The sequence below is a fragment of the Pseudorca crassidens genome, chromosome 18 (assembly GCF_039906515.1).
Source record: "Pseudorca crassidens isolate mPseCra1 chromosome 18, mPseCra1.hap1, whole genome shotgun sequence".
In the NCBI taxonomy this organism is placed as follows: domain Eukaryota; kingdom Metazoa; phylum Chordata; class Mammalia; order Artiodactyla; family Delphinidae; genus Pseudorca; species Pseudorca crassidens.
Genome location: NC_090313.1, coordinates 78316441 through 78330035, shown reverse-complemented (window position 1 = coordinate 78330035; position 13595 = coordinate 78316441).

Below are 13595 nucleotides of genomic sequence, written 5' to 3'. Positions count from 1 at the left end.
GGAACTGCCTCCAGGGGAAGTCGGGCCTTCGAAGTGTCCTGGATTCCCCGGGGCCTTTGGAGGCAGAAGTGGACACATTGTGCTTCTTGCTACCCCTAGTTTGCAAGTCACATCTGCAACTGGCACAGTGTTGTTTTCTCACCTTGATCTGCGTGTCCACCGGCTCTGATGCCGTCACCAACGGCTGAACAGCTTCATGGCAGGTCGAGTGGCACCTGTTCATCCCAGTGGGACACCTGTCCGTCACAGATCCAGGCAGCTGGCGACCTCAGGCCACGTACTGGTGGAATATGTTTGCTCAGGTGTCTCCAGTTAGAGAGGCCCCTCACGAGGCCTCCTGCGCCCGAGGTGCTGGACCACCCCTACTCCTGACCCTGCATCCTCCGGGGACCAGGCCTAGTTTCGTAATGTGGACCGTGGCCAACGTGGAGAGCTGCAAATTCCCAGACTGGCAAAAACTCTTCCTATTCATTTTCTCCCCCAGTTTCCACTGCTTCATATTAAAAAAGAAAGTCCAGGAAATATTTAGCACAGTCGGAGAGCTGTGCCCTGGGAGCTCTAAAACTTTACCATCCTTGGCCTCCTTCTGTGTCATCCTTACCTTCCCTGGAACCCGGGAGATTCTTCTGGGGGAGTTGGTGCGTTGGGTCACACACTTGCAGGTTAGCTGCAAAGGCTCCCGGGAAAGAAAAAGGACCGGGAGGCTCCCTTCCGCCCACCCAGAACCAGGACGGCTCGTCCACAGGCCGGCTGTGCCCAGAGCAGGTAACCAGGCAGGGTCTCCCTCCTCCAGCCTGGGGGTCCCTTTGCTTAAGAAAGACCAGAGAGGAGAGAGTAGGTCATCCACAGTGTGGAAGGACTGTGACTTTCCTTTTTTTTTTTTGCCAGGTTTTTGTTTTTAAATGAGCGTTGGCCCTCCTTGTGTAAGGACAGTTGGGGCAGGACCCAGTGTTATCTGATACTTCATGAAGAAAAACAAAACCAAGCAATGCAGTGATAATAGAAATAATTTAAAGTCTCGTTAAAAAAAATTGCTTTGTCCCTGAAAGCTTCCTTTAGAGAGATTTGGTGGGGAGGGATGTTGGCTCCCATGTGTCTCCAAGGGGCAAAGGGGCAAAGCTGGGTAGAAGGCTTCCGAGGGTGGGATGGAATGGGGGAGTTCCTTTTATCAATTCACCTTTTTCTGTGCTGGAGTCATAGCCCTTTGTGGGCGTCACTTCCTAACTCTTCCTGTCGTTGGTAGATTGAAGTTGGCCGTGGTGGGATATTTACACCATGGTAGTTGGCAAACACTACAAATCCAGGCTCCTCCACCCCTGCCAGGGTGCCAGGTCATTAAATGCTCACTCCACTTCACATACATCAAGTACCGAGAGCACTGTTTGGCATACAGCTGGTGCCCAATAAATACTTGTTGAGGCAACGAATGAATGAGTCTTGTTGACAATGTATAGGAAATTTAAGGAAAATTTCTCTCTACTAAAATAAAAAACATCCTAAGTTACTGAAGTTTAGAATTTTATCTCGAATTTCCTTAACTGTATCATGTAACTTCTGGTTTGGTAGGCAACATTTAAGCTGCTTTTCATCCTTTGCCTCTTTGAGTCTCCAAACAATCACTGGCAGAGCGGGAATTTTTCTCGTTATCACAGAGAGGACAGGAAGGTTCAGCGTAGAGCCGAGGGAAGGTCACAGCGCTGTGGAGGGACAGAGCTCACATTCAAACCCAAGGCTGGTTGACTTCAAAGCTGCTGCGTGGCCACAAGGCAGCAAAGCCTCATCGTGAGGTGAAGGAGGCCACGCCATCCGGCGCCCTCCCTCAGGTCCCGTGTTACTTAACGAGCAGGGTCAGTGAACCTCCAGCCCTGCACACGGTCCCTTATTCCCTGCTGGGAGATGCGAGAGCAGACAGGTATGTGTTTGGGACTCAGGGCGGTACATTCAGCCCCCTGGAGGATGAGTCTGTGGGCTGAGCAGGAAAGATGCAGCGATGTGAAGCAGCTGCCGTGTTTGCTCTCCGGCGCGAGGATGCCGTCTTTGAACGACAGTGCTTACTTGGTGCCGGGACCTCAGCACAGCCAGGCTCCCCTTTCGCATGCCTGCTGCACCACTTGGTTGAGGATAGGCAGGGGGAAGGATGGGAGAAGCCGGTCTCATCCATGAACATTTCAGTGAAAGAGGCTGAGAAAACAGGGTATTGAAAATCCCCACCATCGCCCCCTGCCCATACCCGGTCGTGCTCCGAGTCAGGGATACAGGCAGCCGCTTGCCCACCCATCCTCTCTCCTTCACTGGTGCTGTCCTTCTGGGGCCCTTCAGCTGCCCGTTCAGTGGGGCCAAAGTTCAGCCTGGAGGTGGAGAGGGGAATAGTGGGGGGACCACGTGATACAGCAGGACGACGGCTGGCTCTGCTCAGCCCACGTTCTACATGAAAGCGACATAAATGCATCACTGTGTGAACAGAAGCGTTTCACTAATGAGAGAGGTGCCTATTCAGCTGCACTGAAGGCACCGAGGCTAAAATTAGGACCGGAGGCGATCAGCCCTCCCGTACTGCCGTTGCCTGCTTTGAGTAAAGCTCACAGAAGTTCAGAAGGAAGCCCTGTCGTGCCGCTTTCCTGAAATGTCAGTGCTCTCATCCGAAGGGGTGTGTGCTTTCTCCCGTCTCGAGGAGGCGGCTATTTCTAAAACCCAGTTTTACACGTCGCCGGCTTTGGGGCTGGATCTGCTGCCCTCACCCTTCACCCAAGCCATGGTCCAGCCAGGTGGGCTCACCAAGTACAGCGCCTCACTCAGGAGGCCGTGGCATCAGGAATAATTCAGGCGGTTTACTTGTGGGCTCCTGTGAGGGTGCTGCTAACAGCGCTATTTCAGTTTTCGAAGCCAAAAATCTAGCAAACGATTTGCAACATGAGAAAGACTGAATGCTGCTAGTTCATAAAACCAATGCAGTGTAAATAAAGCTGAGAGGGAAATACAGTTGCCTGTGTCTTGGGCCCAGATTGCCGAGACCGGTGGGACGGGAAGGATAGAGCAGGTCCTGTTTGTGCGGCATCTCCTGGGGTGAGTCCGGGGCTTTGGACGTGGCTCTAAGTGCCGCGGGGACACCGTGAGGCATCCTGGGGGGAGCTCGGGGAGCGGCTGGCGGGACTGTGGCGTGCTTACAGCTGCATTTCCCAAATCCCCTTCTGGCTGCAGAGCAGGAAGAGGCCGGGTCACTGCCTGTGATGGTGACAACAGGAGGGCCCAGGACAAAGACACTGGCAGCTGCAGAAGCCTGGGGCTGGTGGCATTGAAAGAGAGTCAGTGGAATTAATAAATTTTTAGGAGGACAACGTTTGGACTCGGTGATGGTTTGGATATGGGGACAAGGGGAGGTGCCGAGGCTGGCTCCTGGGTCCCTGTCCGGCGACTAAGGCATTGGAGTGAGTGGGACCCCTGGGGGCCCCTAATGGGGGGGAGGGGCAGGTTGCTGCCGGGGCGGGGGAAGCGGGGTCACGGGTTCAGGGCGGCTCACTTGGAATTTGAAGTTCCTGTGCAATCACGTGGTGACAGGACAGGGGAGAGGTCTGAGCCGTAGGGACACAACTGACACTGAGTCCGCTGTGGGTCCACCTGTGGGCATAGAGAGAGGACGAAGTGGAGACGGCCCAGGGCCTGACGCCTTAGGAGCTCCGGATGTAACACGGGCAGACAGGAGGTGACGGACTTGGAGCAGCCCCGGAGATGGGGGGGCAGACGTCATAGGTGTGTCGCCGAGGAAGGAGCATCGCAGGTCAGAGGCACGGCCGCCTCGTCAAGGGGTTCAGCCCCACGGAGCTTCCTGGCGGCCCCGGCGAGAGTTGTTTCCTTGTAGCGACGAGGGCAGGGGCCAACCTGGATGAGTCTGAGAAGTAAGAGGCAGCTGCAAAGTGAGGATAGATAGAGATCTCTCCAGAAGCTTGTCTTCGCAGGGGAGAGAGAGGCAGCAGAGGAAGAAGGAGGAGCCCTTTGAGGGCGACGTTCAAGCCATGAGGACAGATCAGTGGAAGGAGGTTCAGGGCAGGATGCGGGTGTGGCAGACTCCAAGCACAGGTGCGTAAGTGTCTGAGCCTGGAAGAGAAGCAGCTGCTCTCGAGTGACAGGAGGAAGGGCTGACAGAGGTGGGATGGTCAGCCTGGGGGCCCAGGGGACGGCTCCAGCGCCCTCTGTGAAGCGGGTGGCTGGCTGCCAACAAGCGTGGATGCAGGAGTCTGAGGCGGAGGGGATGGACAGGGACCCTCGTGCAGAGGTCTTGGGCTACGGAATAGACCAACATCACGTAGGAAATCTGCCCAAGGTGGCAAATGGTTCATTTCTCAGCTGCAGAAGCTTGTCCACATTGATTTAGAAAGGGCCCCTTTGGGCTTCCCTGGTGGCGCAGTGGTTGAGAGTCCGCCTGCCGATGCGGGGGACGCGGGTTCGTGCCCCGGTCCGGGAGGATCCCGCGTGCCGCGGAGCGGCTGGGCCCGTGGGCCATGGCCGCTGAGCCTGCGCGTCCGGAGCCTGTGCTCCGCAACGGGAGAGGCCACAACGGTGAGAGGCCCGCGTAACACAAAAAATAAATAAATAAATAAAAATAAAATAATAAAAAAATAAAAAGGGCCCCTTTGCAACTGTAGCTGTGACACGAAAGGGTGTATAAGGTGCTGGATAAGTCAGCGAGAGCTGCCGTAACAAAATGCACAGACTGGGTGGCTCATACCTGGGAAATTCAGGTCCCACAGTTCTGAGGCCGGAGGTCCAAGATCCAGGTGTGGTCAGGGCTGGTCTCTCCTGAGGCCTCTTTCCTTGGCTTGCCAACGGCCGCCTTCTTGCTGTGTCCTGTGTGGCCTTTTTTTCTGTGCAAGCCCCTCCCCGTGTCTCTTCCTCTTCTTGTAAGGGCACCAGTCCTATTGGATTAGGGCCCCACCTTTATGACCTCACTTAACCCTAATTACCTCTTTAAAGGCCAGATCTCCAAATACAGTCCCAGTGGGGGTTAGCACTCCCACGTATGAATTATGGGGGACACAATTCAATCTATAGCAGGTAGATAAAGATGATTTTGTTTTTGTTTTTTTAGAAAATGACTACACCTTACTTGCTACCTTCAAAGTTTTCTTTAAAGGTTCCTGGTGAGTGCTGGCTTAAAAAAAAAATGTTTTTTACAGCTTTCATCCCTAAAGTCTGATGTGCACTTTGCACTTTATTTACAACTTTCTTTCTTTCTCACCTGCTGTAAGATCAAACACTTCATAGAAATGTCCCATACTTTGTCTTAGTCCAAAAAGAATTTAGTGGGAAAAGAAGGCAAGTTAAATTCATCCAATTTTTTTTTCAAGTAGATCCAGGGAAATGGCATCGTTTTTCCTGCTTCCCTAAGAATTGTCTTGAGCAGGTTTGCTCTAAAATATTTTTTAAAGGAACTGAATTAAAAATCTTTACAATAACCAGTCTTACAGTAAAGGTAGGTTAAAAAAAAAGAAAAGTGAACATTGATATTTTTTACAGTAACAGTGAGACAATTTCATCATTGTTTTCTTCTGAGGAAATTCTCAAAATATCTACTTCATCTAGGAAGATTCTGACAAAGTAAGTGGAGTGAATTTTTTAAAGGTTCGATTTGGTCATTCCCCCATTTCTTCCAACTTTATGCTTATTGATATCATTTTGACATTCTTTATGAACACATACCCACTTTACTCTTTCATAGCTCTTTCCATTAGAGACAAATCCCAAAGACAGCTTATTAGGATATCTGTATCACTTCAGATTAGGGTTGGCTGTAAGTTACAAAGACCTGAAAAACTGTGTGTAAAACAGGATAGGAAAATTTTCATTTCCTCATGTAAATCAGCCCAGAGGAGGGGAGTCCAGGACTGTGAGGTGGGGAACTCAGGCTTTTTCTAAGTCTCTGCCTTGATAAAAATCTCCTCATAGTCTAAGGTTGCTGCAAGAGCCCCGGCCATCTCATCTGAGTTCTGATCAGAAGTGGGAATGAAGTAATGACGAATGTCATATCTTCTCCCTTTAGGGAGCATCTCTGAAGTTTCAACCCACTTCTACTTCTTTTTCACTGGCCAGAGTTTGCATCTAGCTTCCTGGGAGCCTGGAGGGTATGATTCCTTGGGTACCATGGTGCTCGGAATCAAGCCAGAGCTCTGTTGCTAAGGAAGACGGGGAGAGCAGGTGCAGAGGTTACGAGGACTGGCTGCCCCTTTGAATAGCACACACGTGTCACTGCTCCGAGGGGCACTAAGCTGGGAGCTGTGGACGCCCTTGCTCTGGGCAGACGGAGTCCTCAGCTGCACACGAGCAATGATGGTAGCAGTAAATTCAGGAAGGACACGAGCATCGTTTTGCAATTTTGCGAGGATGTCTCATGGCAGTTATCTCACGTGGTCCTTATAATGATGTCCTGAGGTATAAACGTTATCCCAGTGACCTGGATACTCAAATTGTTTTGTAAATTGTCTAACATAATATAATCCCTAAGAGGCAAGGCTCATATTCCAGGACGCGGCTTAACAAGCTGTGCTCCCCGCCTGACCAGGCTGCCTGGCTCTCCCCGACGGTCCCCGAGCCCTCCGCCCGCAGCCTCGAGGGGACCTGGGGCATCCTTTCTCCGCCCCTCTGCACCCCTCCCACGTCCGCCACCCCCGTATCCCCTGACTATCCTCCATCCACGTTGCTGAATCTGCACTCCCTCCCTCCACCCCGGGACCACCACCTCGCCCTGGACTACACAGCAGCTTCAAGTTTCTCAGGCTTTCATGCGATTCTCAACTCCTTTCCAAACGCCCTGAAATGCAAGTCCGGGCACAGCACACGCCTCCTTTAACCCTCCTGAGGTTCCTGTTGCCTTCAGGATCCAGCCAGCTTTGGGGCAAACCCAGCCTTCGCAGATTTGAGTTCACTGCCCTTAGCGTTTGTCTCGCACTCCTGGGCAGATTTGAGTTCACTGCCGTTAGCGTTTGTCTCGCACTCCCGGGTGCCCAGATTTGAGTTCACTGCCCGTTAGCGCTTGTCTCGCACTCCTGGGCAGATTTGAGTTCACTGCCCTTAGCCTTTGTCTCACGGTCCCGGGTGCCCAGATTTGAGTTCACTGCCCGTTAGCGTTTGTCTCGCGCTCCTGGGTGCCCAGCGTTTCGTGACGTTCCTTTACCTGACTGTCCTCCTTCACCACCCCGTCTCTGTCCTGGCTGTGTCCTCAGCCCACATGCCCCTGCTTCCCTGAGCGACTCCTGTTCATCCCTTAGGGCTCAGTCCCGACCTGACCTTCCCTCCGCCGAGGAAATCCAGCTCTGGGCTGGGTGCCTGGCTCAGTGCTCAGCTCCGTGCTGCAGTTTTTGCTTCTTGTTCACTCAACAGCTAAGCCTGGAGAGTGTGTATCAAGCATGTCGTTTTTATTCTGACGCTTGGACATCTGGGCTTTGCTGACCCTGCAGGGATGGCCCCTCCCAGGGCTGGTCAGTTCCTAGAGATGGTAGAGGACGGCCCTTTCACACACTAACTCACCAAACCCCACACCCCCAGGACCCCACGGCTTACACTCTGGGCCACTACTCCCCTGCCCTAATCACCCAATCTGGGTCAGGACAGCCCCTGGGCCCCAAAACCCACTGAGATCCCTCAGACCGGCCTGCCCTGGGCCTGCTCACCCTGTCTCCGTGTCCACCCCCTACAATGAAGGCTCTTGGCCACGTTTCCCCCACACCCTCTGCCCCTGCCCACAGCCCTGGTGCTTCCCCATGTGGCCCTGCGTGCCGTGTCCCCTCCTCCTGGGCACAGTGGGGAGCAGCGTATTTTCAGTGGCTGTTGCCTCTGGATCTGTTGGGCTCGCCATCCCTGGATGATAATGAACCTGCCTTTTAAACCAGGAGAGGACTTTGTCCCATTCACACAGCGCTTGATGTGTAGCAGGTGCTTGGGCTGTGCTTGGTAAGCGGCTGGACGGAGTCACGTGGAGGGAGTGACTAACCCAGTGTGGGGGAATCCAGGACGGCCCCTAAGGGGCCCTCTGAATGGTCTTCAAGGAGAAGCAGGGTGTTCTTGCGGCCACAAGTGGCAGGCGGTCCCAGCGGGTGGGGGCAGCTCCCTTGGCATCCTCACCCGTCCTTCCTCACGTCCCCAATACCTCAGCTCCCTCTCGAACCAGGTGAGGCCACCTGATTACATGAGCCTCTTTTCTGTCCCAAGAACAGTTTGTGATTTTATGACGCAAACTTGAAGTTTGTGTTGATGAAGTTGGTGACCCTCCGACTCTCTTCACTAGACCATTGGCCCAATGAGAGGAAGGCTCTGTCCATCTCTGTTCACGATGGTGTCTCTGTCCCCCGAAAAATGCTTCTTCTAGTAAAGGCTCAATCAGTATGCGTTGGGCAGAAGAAGACGTGAATGAACGTAGGAAATGAGAGGGTTTTTGAGTGGCTGAAACTTACGGTCCACGTGGGACATGCCTGGAGACCCCTGGACCTGGGCAGGGAATCCAGGGTTTCTGGTCCTGCAGCCACTGCTCCAGAACCAAGGCTTTTATAGATGGAAGATGAGGCTGAGGCTGGGGAAGGTGCAGCATCTCAGGACCAGGGAGGGACACCGGAGCGGGTCTCGACAGCTCGGATTACGGGGGGCTGTGGTCGAACCCCTGAGGACATGTCTCATCCCTCTTTTCCAGCCTCAACTCCGCTGCCAGGACTGAGACAAATGGCCCACAGGCTCTCTTGGTCCAACAAGGGGCGACCTACTTTCAGTGTTCAGTCATCTGCCCCCTTTTCTACTCACAGCAATTTCTCACGAGCCCTCATTTTTTTTTCCTTTTTAGCCAGAGAAGATACACAAAAGAAAGATGTAGCATTTTCCAAGAAAAGTGCAGCACAGTCAAGAAAAACACATATAAGCAAAATGGCGAGGCGTCTTCCATGAGGCTCACTTGCAAGGGTGAGGTGTCAGATTCTCTTAATAGAATCCATCGTGTGCACGTGTATGGCCGTGTACAGCTCTTAGGTTGTTAGGACTTAAGCGTGGACAGTGCGAAAAGGAGAAGAGAGGAGCCTGGTTTTTCTATTTGTGATTTTAAAAAAGTAATGACGAAGAAAACAAATGGCAGTCTTGAATTCTTAAATCAAGACACACACACACACACACACACACACACATATTTATCCACCTCCCTCTGATGAGGAAAGGCCTCACGTCACAGCTCCTCATTGCTGACAGTCCTGTTGTTACCTCCTAATGGGGTGGGTTTAATGACTGGGAGACCGAGGGCCGTTGAGATTTGATGACCCTTCGGCGGTCTCAGGCCACAGGACAAGAACCAGCGAGCGAGGAGACACCTCCTGCAGACTTCGCCTTGGTGATGCCCATCGATGACTCCGCTGTAAATTATGGGGATTGTGCAGCCTCCTACAATTACTGGTGTTCTAATTTCCTGGGACTAATTTTAGAGGGTGGAAGATTGTAATCATGGAAAGGAATTGTTTTCATCGTTCGGACAAATGTCAGAAGCCCAATTGAAAGCAGGCGCCTGAGCGGCCCCCAGAAAATTCCAGGGGGTCGGGCGGGCCATCCAAACCTGAAAGAGAACGTCCGGAGCTGGGCCCCTCTGACGCTCCCTGGACTTTTGTCTCTCACTTACCTTTCTTTGTGCCACAAGGAAGCTGTGAGTCTAAGCATTTACGGAGACCTCGGAGCGAGTTCTGTGCACTGTTCTCCCTCGGAGGAGTCTCTAGGTGTTGAGAGGCCCTGGGTACCCGAATGTGGCCTCATGGTGATGCTGACTTTCTGCATCCCGTCCGTGGAGAGGCCTGCAGGGGAAGGGAGGGCAGGAGGGAGAGGGTGGCCCCCTCCCTCGCTCGCTGTGCCCCGGGTTAGAGCTTTCCTCTCTTCTCTCTCCACGTCACTCCTCTGACCCGAGATGGGAGGAGATACTGGCAGGGCTGTCCACAGGACAGCCCCACAGGACAGGGGCTTCTCCAGACACACCCAGGAACACGCCTCACAGCACTGCCCGGCCCGGCGGAACCCACCCTTCCCGTGCCCTCTGCAGGGCCTCCTTAGAAGTCATGCCCCTTCTCCCCAGCCGGTGTTGACACCGCCTCCCAGACCCATCCCAAGTTTCGGATTTTGGATTCGTGGGAAGACAGCTCCCCCTCTACTTACCGTCAGCTGCTAAAGATGGTGGGCATGCCAGGTGCTGGGGGGCAGAGGCTGGGGCCCGGGGCTCCTTCCGTGTGTGGCCGCACAGCCGTCTGCGCAGAGCAGCACGTCGGTGGAAGCTCTGATCTGGCTTCCACGGAGGCCCTCCTCCTGCTGCCTTGCTGCGGTGGGCGTCCGGTCTCTCCTCCAGGAATATTGGAGGAGAGCCCGTGCATTTCCACACACGCCAGCTCAGAAGAAGACTTCTGAGTCTCAGAGCACACCGTGAATCAGACCCATGGCGAGTGGGGCCTGAGGAGAGGCACCCTCAGCACTTACTCCTGATGCACTCGGTAGTGATCCGTTGTCCCCTTTTCGTTTCTATGATTTTTCTGCGAGCAAAGCGTATTTAGACCATTTGAAAGGTGGCACATGCAGATCGTAGCTGGCGGCGTCCGTTCTGCTGGGGCAGCTCTGATTCTAGGACCTTGGGCTAGAGGCTTTCCAGCCAGGACCCCGCCTGACTCGAGCGTACATATTCCTGGCGACCGTTTTCGAGGGCTGCTCACCTCTGCCTGCGGGCCCCCCGCTCAGTGGACACCCCTGCCTTCCCAGGCCACAGACTCCTGGTGGAGCAGCTCTCTTGTCAGAAAGGAAAAGGAGAAAGAGCAGGGTGTGGGGAGGGGTAAGAAACACTGACAGTCAATGGGTTTCAGCTTCCTGTGATTTCCAGGTACTCGACCTGCTTCCCCCGCAGCCAGCGTCTCCTCCGCGGACGTGGGACCTTTTCTCTTTGTTTTCCTCACCTGATGTCCTAAGTCCCTCAAGTATGCATCCGGTGACACTGCTTTTAGCCCCTCACCATTTGAAGGACTTCCTCCGAGATCAGCTGTAGTCAGTCAGACTTTTCTGTTGATTTTCCTGTGAAAGCGCCTTCCCTGAGCCCAGGCGGTGCCCTGAGTGGGTGCAGGCGGGGCACCTGGACCCCACGCGTCCAGCTTCCCCCCTAAGAGGCATTATTAACATCTTCGGTGGTGACATCGCGCTGTTAACTCATTGCAAGTTAGTGGTCCTCTCGAGCCCCTGCTTGGATATCTCAACCCGCTCGGTGAGGGCTCAGGACTGAGAAATAAACTCGCACTGTCTGGGTGGAGACGCAGATGCGCAGGTGAGTCAGGTGAAACTGGCACAGCTAACCCAAGGCCTCGGCCCTGGGAGGGAGCAGCAGCCGGGAGGGCCCCCGGCGGTCAGGCCGAGGGAGGTGGGTCCACGTCTGGGGGATGTCACGAGACCCCTTTCGGATCCAGACCCCCGTCTGCACAGACGCACACTCCGGGGAGGCTGAGTTGGGTTCAGCTAGGAGCTGGACCACGGCGCGGCCCACGGCAGGATGAGCGCGCAGAGAACGGGGACCGGTGGTCGGAGGCCTTCCTGCAGGGCAGGTGGTGGATGCCACGGGCGCCAGGGCTGCGGGGGGGCGGCCCAGAGGCAGGTGTCGGCGGCAGAGACCCTCTTCAGCTGTCTGCAGTGGAGAACAGCTGTCGCGGGGCATGGAGATGCTGAGAGCGGGGGACCGCCTGGGGGCAGGGCCCACGAGGGTCTGGGGGTCTGGCGCGGCCCCTGTGCTGGTCTTGGGAGCAGCGGAGTTAGTGCCTGGGGCACAGTGGTGTTGGAGGGTGCAGGGAACCCCAGCCTGGCATTGAAGCAGGTGAGAGAGAGGCCTGTGCCTTCCAGGAGGCTGCTGGAAAGATGACAGGACTTCAGACAGGCAAAGACCGGGTCCTGCAAACAGCAGAGGAGAGACGGGAGACGCTGCGCCTGCAGGTGTGACGCATAGATATCAGGCCTGGGCCCACAAGTGCTTCCTTACACAGAAAGGTTCTAAACTAACCAATCGGGCGTTGGTTTTAAGGGAAGATTCGTGCGAGAAACGACAGTGAAATAGCCACGAAATGTTGACTTCCCGAGCTGAGGGCGTCCAGGACCGCCCCGTGCCTGGGCCCTCTCACTGCCCTGGGCTGAGCCCCGGCCCGGCCCCCAGGTTCCCACAAGAATCAGTCTTTCCCAGACTTGGGGCTTAGAACTGTGAGAGGCCAGGTCAGACCCCAGAGGGACAGTTTACAAGGGAGGATCTGAGGGGCTTTTCTTGACTTAAATCTTAACGGTTTGAGAATCAGGCCATTTTTCCAAGTTTAATTGGAGGCTTCCCGTATCGCTTAACTTTCATAAGCATACCAGTTAGGAGGAATTCTCAGGTGAGATTTTTCTAGTTCGTTCTTGGACAATCCAGTCCATAAACTTGGAATCCTACCAGGTAGGATCCCTAAAAAGGCATCTACATAATTATGCTGTGCTAAGCTAGGGGACCCTTTGGAAACCCATTTGAACCCACATATCTCTTTCTTAATAAGGATGTACAGACAAGTTGGAAAAAAAGAACGATTTGACATACGTATCAGTTTGAGACCTGTTTTCAGATACGAGAGACACGTCCACTTAGGCTTCTTCACGAGGCGAGTTCTAACTCCTAAGCTAGTGACTCACTCTTTTTCTTAACTTGCCTCTTATTTTGCCCTCGACGTAGTATCGATGTTGCCTCTGTTATTTTTGCATTTATTGGATTACACCCGTCTTGATGAGGTTGAAACGAAAAATCCAAAGCGCCCAGACCAGGCGTCACAGCGAGCCCGCGTGGCTGGCGAGCCGGGTACCGCACCAGCAGGAACGCCTGCTTGGCGGGGCTGTGGCAGCCTCCTAATTGCTCGTGACAAGGGGCTGCCTTTTGATGTTGACCATGTTCTCCTAATTATTTAATCTTTGACAACATGAAAACATGTTTAACCACATACCATGAATAGAGATCCAGCATGGCTCTTCTCCCGAGGCCTGCTTTAGACCGTGTGTTCTGAACGCTAACAGCAACTAAGGCGAAAAAACATTCACTTCCTGTGCTCCATGGAGGGGGACTTGGGGGTGGGCTGCGGGGGGGGACATCCTGGCCCCTCCAGCTCCCCTCCCCCCTCCCCCCAGGAGTCCTCCGTTCTCAGCCTGACATGACTGTCTCGTTAAAGAACAAGACGTTGATTCTGGAGTTTTAAACGTGCTCATCTTTTCTACTTCGGAATGTTTACATTTAAATTTACTCGGTTCATGTGTCTGTTCCCTTCACTGGACTCTAAGCTGCTTGCTGGTAGGGCCCTTACTATTTCATCTATTTACCGCCTGTGCTGAGTAAATATTTGCTGGGTGAGTGAATGCATGAGAAAACTAACCCTCTCGTGAATGACTGAATATTAACTTACGTTTGCCTTAGAGGACTGAGCGAATGGCACAAGTGGAAATACTGAGGCCTCCCCTTGGGAAATTCAGAAGAAAATCTGTCAGTTTTCTTAACGGCGGCAAAAATCTATTCACGTGAAGATTCACATCCTGGATCTGAGCAATTTAGCCCAATGCTC